This window comes from Nycticebus coucang, chromosome 23 (genome assembly GCF_027406575.1).
Source record: "Nycticebus coucang isolate mNycCou1 chromosome 23, mNycCou1.pri, whole genome shotgun sequence".
Classification (NCBI taxonomy): Eukaryota; Metazoa; Chordata; class Mammalia; order Primates; family Lorisidae; genus Nycticebus; species Nycticebus coucang.
In genome coordinates this window covers 761,950-771,144 of record NC_069802.1, presented here as the reverse complement: position 1 = coordinate 771,144, position 9,195 = coordinate 761,950, and the positions used below count along the sequence as shown (strand labels likewise).

Genomic DNA, 9,195 nt, shown 5'->3' with positions numbered 1-9,195 from the left:
GTTGGTTCAGAGTGAACTGAGCAGCAATGAGAGGGGAATAGAGAAAGTAATCAATATTGTCCTACATGCTGACGTGCAACCAAGCCTGAAACCAGGTCCATACTTTGAAGTTTGAATTTAGGCAAATCAAACATCTCCATTTTTTTCTTTTAAGTTAGTTTTTGAAAATCTGCAATAGCAACTGACACAAAATACATGCCTAATAAATTTGAATATGTTGGTGATGCCAAACAAATGGAGAAGGAAGAGAAATCTTCAAAGAGTTTGAAGAGTTTTGAAAGCTTCTGAAGTTTTATCCTGTTTCCATGTATTTCATAACCAGGAATGGCAATGTCTAGAATAGGAATAACAGGCGTAAGAAAGAGAAGAATGTATTTTCTTCCATGAAACTTTCAAAAACCTAGACCTACCAATTCTTCAAGTAGCAGTTGGAAGAGATAAAGAACTAAGTAGTGCAATAGCCTTTTACTACCCAGGCTTCTCATTAAACAACTCCAGCTCTCATAAACTTTCTACAGTGAGGATCTATGTATCCTTCCTTCTCTTGGTTTTCCTCAATGATAACATGTTGATTCTATAATACAATATTAAACCAGGAAATTGACATTGGTACTATCCATGCATAATTCCAGTGTAGATATTCAGATTTCACAGATTTACATGTATGCGGTGTACGCACGTGTGTGTGTGTGTGTGGGGGGTTCCATGCAATTTAATCAAATGCATAGACTCTTGTAACTACCAGTACAATCAGGATATAGAATAGTTCCATCACTACAAGGCTACCATTCATTATCCTTTTATAATCAAACCCACCCCTGTCCTCCTCCCTAATACCTGGAAATGGCTAATCTGTTCTTCATCTCTATAAGTTTTTTATTTTGTCACCTTATGAAAGTTATATAAATGGAATCATATTGCATATTTTCTTTGGAAACTGACTTTTCTCACTCAGCATAAGTGAGAAGACCTATCCTCGATGTGTGTGTTGTAATTTGCTCCTTTTTATTGCATCCTATTTAACTATTCCCCTACTAAAGGACACTGGGTTGTTCCCAGTTTTTGACTATTATGAAAAAGCTGCTATATGAACATTCTTTTGCAGGATTTTTTGTTGACATAAATTTTTACTTTTGTGGAATAAATGCCCAAGAGTGTAATTGCTGGGTTGTATAGGCAGTGCTTGCTTAGTTTTAGAAGAGACTGATAAAATATTTTCTAGAATGTCTGTACCATTTTGCATTCCCACCAGCAATGAGTAACTCAATTTCTCCATATCCTTGTAAACATTTGGTGTTATCACTATTTTTTTGTTTAAGCCATTTTGATGGGTGTGTAGTGATATCTTGTGGTAGTTTTAATTTGAATTCCCTAAATAGCTATGATGTTGGACATGTTTTCATGTGTGTATTTCTCATCTGTATGTTCTTTTCAGCGAAATTCTGTTCACATATTTTGGCTACTTTCTTATTGGATTGTCTGTTTACTGTTGAGTTTTGTGTGCTCTTTATATATTCTAGATACAAGGCTCTGTGCTAAATCTGTATGTGATTCACTGATATTGTTCCTACATGTAGTTTTGCTTTTCTTTTTCTTTCTTTCTTTCTTTTTTTTGGTAACATTTTTTTCTTCTGGTGAATTTATTGTACTGATAAAATAAAGGGGTCTGATGGTGGGTGGGAAGAGTGAGAAAGAGACATTTGTTTCAAATCCTGAGAATACAGTCCATGGTGCCAGCACCAAAACTGACTTACTCATTTAAATAAAATTCACTTATGTTGATTCAGGTCACATTTTGTGGATCTTGGAGTGTCCCAACAAAAACAAAGGTCCTGGTTGGTTAAAATTCAATCTACAAAATTTTTCCTTCAAAGTCAATAAGAACTGGGCCATACTGTTCTCAAGTAATAATACCCATGGCACTAGGAATGAAGGAATAGAATTCACCAGATAAGTGACAAAGTAAATATTTTGTACTGCTGAGAACTAGTCCCAGATTCATGATGACCATGCTTGCCCTGATGAACAGAAGTTATCTCTACCAAGTCTTCTGAGATGATCCTAATCAAGGTGCATTTTGACAAGGGTAAAAATCTGCATTCACAAAGCTTACTGCACAAGAAATTGGGTTTGGTGAAGAGTCAAAGAGGTAGCAAAAACATTTGAATTTTGGCCTCCAGACTCTTGCCATTAATAATATCCTCCAACTTTACTGGGTTGTTTTGGGGGCTTTCTTTTCTTTTTTTTTTTTTTATTAAATCGTAGCTGTGTACATTGATATAATCATGGGGCATCATTCTCTAGCTTTACAGACCGTTTACCAAGTTTCACATATACCCTTATAAGATGCACCGCTGGTGTAATCCCACCAATCCCCTTCCCTCTACCCACCTCCCCCTTCCCTCCCCTCCCTTTCCCCCTTCCCCCTATTCTTAGGTTGTAACTGGGTTATAGCTTTCATGTGAAAACCCTAAATTAGTTTCATAGTAGGGCTGAGTCCATTGGGTACTTTTTCTTCCATTCTTGAGATACTTTACTAAGAAGAATATGTTCCAGCTCCATCCATGTAAACATGAAAGAGGTAAAGTCTCCATCTTTCTTTAAGGCTGCATAGTATTACATGGTGTACATATACCACAATTTATTAATCCATTCATGGATCGATGGGCACTTGGGCTTCTTCCATGACTTAGCAATTATGAATTGGGCTGCAATAAAAATTCTGGTACAAATATCTTTGTTATGATGTGATTTTTGGTCTTCTGGGTATATGCCCAGTAGACGGATTACAGGATTGAATGGCATAACTATTTTTTTTTTTTTTTTTTGTAGAGACAGAGTCTCACTTTATGGCCCTCAGTAGAGTGCCGTGGCCTCACACAGCTCACAGCAACCTCCAACTCCTGGGCTTAAGCGATTCTCTTGCCTCAGCCTCCCGAGTAGCTGGGACTACAGGCGCCTGCCACAACGCCCGGCTAGGCAGAACTATTTTTAGATCTCTAAGTGTTCTCCATATCTCTTTCCAAAAGGAATGTATTAATTTGCATTCCCACCAGCAGTGCAGAAGTGTTCCCTTTTCTTCACATCCGCGCCAACATCTCTGGTCTTGGGATTTTGTGATATAGGTTAGTCTCACTGGAGTTAGATGATATCTCAAAGTAGTTTTGATTTGCATTTCTCTGATGATTAAAGATGATGAGCATTTTTTCATGTGTCTGAAGGCTGCGCACCTGTCTTCTTCAGAGAAGTTTCTCTTCAAATCCCTTGCCCAGCCTGCAATGGGATCCCTTGTTCTATTCTTGCTAATGCGTTTGAGTTCTCTGTGGATTCTGGTTATTAAACCTTTGTCGGAGACATAACCTGCAAATATCTTCTCCCGTTCTGAGGGCTGTTTGCTTGCTTTACTTACTGTGTTCTTGGCTGTGCAGAAGCTTTTTAGTTTGATCAGGTCCCAGTAGTGTATTTTTGAAGCTGCTTCAATTGCCCGGGGGGTCCTCCTCATAAAATACTTACCCAGCCCGATTTCTTCAAGGGTTTTCCCTGCACTCTCCTCTAGTATTTTTATAGTTTCATGTCTTAAGTTTAAATCTTTGATCCAGTGAGAGTCTATCTTAGTTAATGGTGAGAGGTGTGGGTCCACTTTCAGTCTTCTACAGGTTGCCAGCCAGTTCACCCAGCACCATTTGTTAAATAGGGAATCTTTTCCCCACTGAATGTTTTTAATTGGCTTGTCAAAGATTAAATAACGGTAAGTAGCTGGATTCATCTCTTGGTTCTCTATTCTGTTACAGACGTCTACTTCTCTGTTTTTGTGCCAGTACCATGCTGTTTTGATCACTATCGATTTGTAGTATAGTCTAAGGTCTGGTAGCGTGATTCCTCCTGCTTTGTTTTTATTTTTGAGTAATGTCTTGGCTGTTCAAGGTTTTTCCTGATTCCATATAAAACGAAGTATTGTATTTTCAAGATCTTTAAAGTATGACAGTGGAGCTTTAATAGGGATTGCGTTGAAATTATATATTGCTTTGGGTAGTATGGACATTTTAATAATGTTGATTCTTCCCAGCCATGAGCATGGTATGTTTTTCCATTTGTTAACATTTTCAGCTATTTCTTTTCTTAGTTTCATAGTTCTCTTTATAGAGATCTTTCACGTCCTTTGTTAGATAAATTCCCAAATATTTCATCTTCTTTGGCACTACTGTGAATGGGATAGATTCCTTAACTGTTTTTTCAACTTGACTATTGTTGGTATATATAAAGGCTACCAATTTATGAATGTCGATTTTGTAACCTGAGATGCTGCTGTATTCCTTGATCACTTCTAAGAGTTTTGTAGTAGAGTCCCTAGTGTTTTCCACATATACTATCATATCATCCGTGAAGAGCGAAAGTTTGATCTCTTCTGACCCTATATGGATACCCTTGATCGCCTTTTCTTCCCTAATTGCAGTGGCTAAAACTTCCATTACAATGTTAAAAAGCAATGGAGACAATGGGCAGCCTTGTGTGGTTACTGATCTGAGTGGAAATGATTCCAATTTAACTCCATTCAATATGATATTGGCTGTGGGTTTGCTGTAGATGGTCTCTATCAGTTTAAGAAATGTCCCTTCTATACTGATTTTCTTAAGTGTTCTGATCATGAAGGGATGCTGAATATTATCAAAAGCTTTTTCTGCATCGATTGAGAGAATCATATGGTCTTTGTTTTTTAATTTGCTTATGTGCTGAATTACATTTATAGATTTACGTATATTGAACCAGCCTTGAGACCCTGGGATAAAACCAACTTGGTCATGATGTATAATTTGTTTGATGTGTTGCTGGATTCTGTTTGTTAGGATCTTGTTGAATATATTTGCATCTATATTCATTAGTGATATCGGTCTATAATTTTCTTTTTTTTGTTGGGTCTTTTCCTGGTTTGGGGATCAGGGTGATGTTTGCTTCATAGAACGTGTTAGGTAGTCTTCCTTCTTTTTCTACCTTTTGGAACAGGTTGAGTAACACAGGTACTCATTCCTCTTTAAAACTTTGGTAGAATTCTGACGTGAAACCATCTGGCCCTGGGCTTTTCCTTTTAGGGAGGTTTTGTATGGTTGATGCTATTTCCGAACTTGATATGGGCCTGTTCAACATTTCCACTTGATTCTGGCTAAGTCTTGGAAGATGGTGTGCTTCCAAGTATCCGTCAATTTCCTTCAGATTTTCATATTTCTGAGAATACAGTTTCTTGTAATATTCATTAAGGATTTTTTTGATTTCTGAGGAGTCTGTTGTTATTTTGTCTTTGTTATTTCTGATTGATGAGATTAGAGATTTTACTCTTTTTTTCCTGATTAGGTTGGCCAAAGGTTTATCTATTTTATTGACCTTTTTGAAAAACCAGCTTTTTGATTTATTGATCTGTTGTATTATTCTTTTGTTTTCAGTTTCATTTAATTCTGCTCTAATTTTGGTTATTTCTTTTCTTCTACTGGGTTTGTGGTCGGAATGTTCTTCCTTTTCCAGTTGTTTGAGATGTCCCATTAAGTTGTTAACTTCTCTCTTTCTGTTCTCTTAAGGAAGGCTTGCAGTGTTATAAATTTCCCTCTTAGAACTGCCTTCTCAGTGTCCCAGAGGTTCTGATAGTTCATGTCTTCATTGTTGTTTTGTTCCAAAAATTGGTGATTTCTTTCTTAATCTCATCTCTGACCCAGCTATCATTCAGCATAAGGTTATTTAACTTCCATGTTTTTGTATGAGTATGCAGATTCCTGTTGTTACTCAGCTCAAGTTTTATTCCATGGTGGTCCGAGAAGATGCATGGAATAATTTCTATTCCTTTAAATTTGCTCAGGTTAGACTTGTGACCTAAGATGTGATCGATTTTGGAGTAAGTGCTGTGGGCTGATGAGAAGTATGTATATTCAGTTTCGTTGGGATGAAATGTTCTGTAGATGTCTGCTAAATCCAAATTTTGGATGGTTAGGTTTAAATCTAAGATTTCTTTGCTCAGCTTCGTGTTGGAGGATTGATCCAACACTGCCAAAGGAGTATTGAAATCTCCAACTATTATGGAGCTGGAGGAAATCAAGTTGCTCATGTCTGTTAGAGTTTCTCTTATAAATTGAGGTGCATTCTGGTTGGATGCATAGATATTAATAATTGAAATCTCATCATATTGAGTACTACCCTTAACAAATATGAAGTGACCATTCTTGTCCTTCCTTACTTTTGTTGGTTTAAAGCCTATTGTATCTGCAAATAAAATTGCAACACCTGCTTTTTTTCTGATTTCCTTTTGCCTGAAATATGGATGACCATCCTTTCTCCCTGAGTTTGTATTTGTCTTTTAAGTTAAGATGTGACTCTTGTATGCAACAAATATCTGGCTTGAGTTTTTGTATCCAGTCAGCTAACCTATGCCTCTTTAGAGGACAGTTTAAGCCATTCACATTAATCGAGATATTGATAAGTCTTGTGAAGTATTGGGTATCGAGTTTTTCACAATTCAGTGGGCATTTTTAATCCTTTCGCCAGTGTGGAAATTGGAGTTTGATCCGAAGTTTCTGACTGAGTTTACTTTTGTGGTATAGGATTGGGTTCATCATTATGGAGGATAGGTCTGAGAATATCCTGAAGAGCTGGTTTGGTTGTGGCAAATTTCTTCAACATATGAATGTCATTAAAGTATTTAATTTCTCCATCATAAATGAAACTCAGTTTAGCTGGATACAAGATCCGGGGTTGAAACTTATTTTGCTTTAGGAGATTAAAAGTTGGTGACCATCCTCTTCTGGCTTGAAAAGTTTCAGCAGAGGTATCTGCAGTCATTCTAATATTCTTCCCTTTGAAGGTAATGGTCTTCTTTCTCCTGGCAGCTTTGAGGATTTTCTCTTTCATATTAACTTTAGTGAAGTTAATTATGATATGACTGGGGGATGTCTTATTGGGGTTGAGTCGTGCTGGGGTTCTGAAGCTGTTCGCTATCTGAATTTCAGAATCTCTAGGCATGTCTGGAAAATTCTCTTTCATAATTTCTTGCAGAAGGGCCTCTGTGCCCAGCGAGGCCACTTCATCTGTTTCTGGAACGCCAATGATTCGGATATTTGCCTTCTTTGAATTATCCCAGAGCTCTCAGAGAGAATTATCCATTTTTGCTCTCCATTTCTCTTCCTCTTTGAGAGTTGGGGAGCGTTCAAAGGCTTTATCTTCAATGTCAGAAATCCTTTCTTCTGCTTGCTCCATTCTGTTGCTGAGGGATTCTACTGTATTTTTCATATCTTTGAGGGCTGCAAATTCTTGCTTCAGTGTGTCTAAGTCTTTGGTGGTTTTGTCTTTAAATTTGTTAAATTCTTGAGACAACTTTTGAATTTCTCCTCGAATTCCTAATTCCACTTTGTTAATCTTGTCTGCAATCCAAATTCTCAAGTCAATTTCTGACATCTCAGCCAGTTGTTTTTATTTTATTTTTTTTTACTTTTATATATAAATATATTTATATATACTTGAGGTCAATTTCTGTTTCTGTGGTAACTGTCCTACAGGTAAGCTTAGCAGCTTTTAATGACATAGGAATGAAATGCTTTGGGGGGAACTTATTAAATAGAAATTCACACTTTCACTTAAGTATATGTATCCTTTTTCAGGATTATGTCATAGTGCAATGTAAATCTTAGTTATGGTATTTAGAATGTCACATTGTGTGCTGATTTGCATACTTCAATAGTCTGAAGCAGTTGAAGCAGCTAAACTAGTTAGCTCTGGGAAGGTTGGAATTCCCATAAGCATTATAGGGATCTACGTGTAACATAACATTGAAAATCAGACTTCTTGAAGTATAAACTACTAGAGGTATTATTAATAACAAAGGGCCAAAAAAAAGAGGAAAAACTTCTTCATATGATTATGGATCAGTACTTTTAGCCAATTTATGATTTTAAATTTTGTCTGTTGGAGTTCAATTTCACTCTAGTCAAGGCATTCTTGTTCTTCGCCACTGGCCCTTCTGACATCCATTCTCTTTTCTTTATGGCTGTTGCAAATTTTACTCATCTCTTCTTTATACTTGATAAAATTCTCCCCAAACCTTGTCCAAGCTTTGAACGGTAAGGTGGCCTCACCTCACTTACCTTCAGGATAGTCCATATTTATTAGAGCCCACATCAAAGTAGAACCTTTTATTGTCCACTCTGAATGAAGTCCCCTCGAGGAGCTCAGGTGGGTCATCATCTCCACCTCTATATTCTTCAATGTCCCCTTCACCATAGTCTTCAATCAGCTGAACCAAGGCATCACGAAATTCAATCATTCCTTGTGCTGGGAGGACGACAGTCTGTTTTTGGCCCAAACTGTGGCCAAAATAGCCTATCATGACAGTCCCTCGCATCATGGTTTGTCTAATCCTTAGGAAGCAACCCTGCTGATTTTCCTTTAGGTCTAGGTAATATTTCCTGTTGTCCCTCTCTATATAGTCTGTCTTGAGCACACTGTGAGGATGCTCTTCGGACCCCACTGAGACTGGAGGGGAGGGTGCAGAGTGCTTCTGTCTCCTTCTGGAACTTTGCTCTTTGCTGTGGCCGTGCTCTTGCCAGTGGCCTTTCGAGCCCAGGTGGGAGTAGTGCTCGATGAAGTCCCCTAGACAGTCCTTCAGCTCAGCTGCCACCGACAGAGACAGCGTCAGTTTACTCTTTCTGCCTGCCAGCCTCTCCCTATCCAGACTTCGGCTATCTTCAGGAACCGGCTCCTGGAGCTTTGCTTCATATCTAGGTAAAATCTCTTTTTCTGGATGTCCACTTATTTGGAGGCCAGCTCCTGGATTTTGGCTGGGCCCCCAGCCTGATTAGGGGTGGCTGAAGCCGCATAGTGGGGGTAGTGGGAGTGTTGGGCCTGGGGATAGAGTCTACTCTTCCTTAGGCCAGAGCCCCCTACATTCTTGCCTCTGTGGTCGTGGCCACCGCCGCCGCCTCCTCCCCTTCGCCCGGCTCTTTCCATCTTCAGATCATCTCTGTCATCACGGCTGCTGCCGATGCCCTTCACGACCACCACCGCCGCCGCCACAGCCGCCGCCCCCCTCATCCTCCCCTGCCGCCACTGCCGCTCGCACTGCCCCCCGCCGGAGCAGTGGGGCAGGGGCATCGCCTGCCGCACCCACCACAGTCACCCGGCCTGCAGCCTCTGCAGGGGCCAACACCTTAACTTGGACTCTGG

General features: G+C 39.0%; 1 pseudogene; it reads right to left on the bottom strand.

Annotated features, from left to right (window-relative positions):
- Positions 1–7,956: 7,956 nt before the first annotated feature.
- On the bottom strand, positions 7,957–8,979 carry LOC128576136 (purine-rich element-binding protein gamma-like; annotated as a pseudogene).
- Positions 8,980–9,195: the final 216 nt, after the last annotated feature.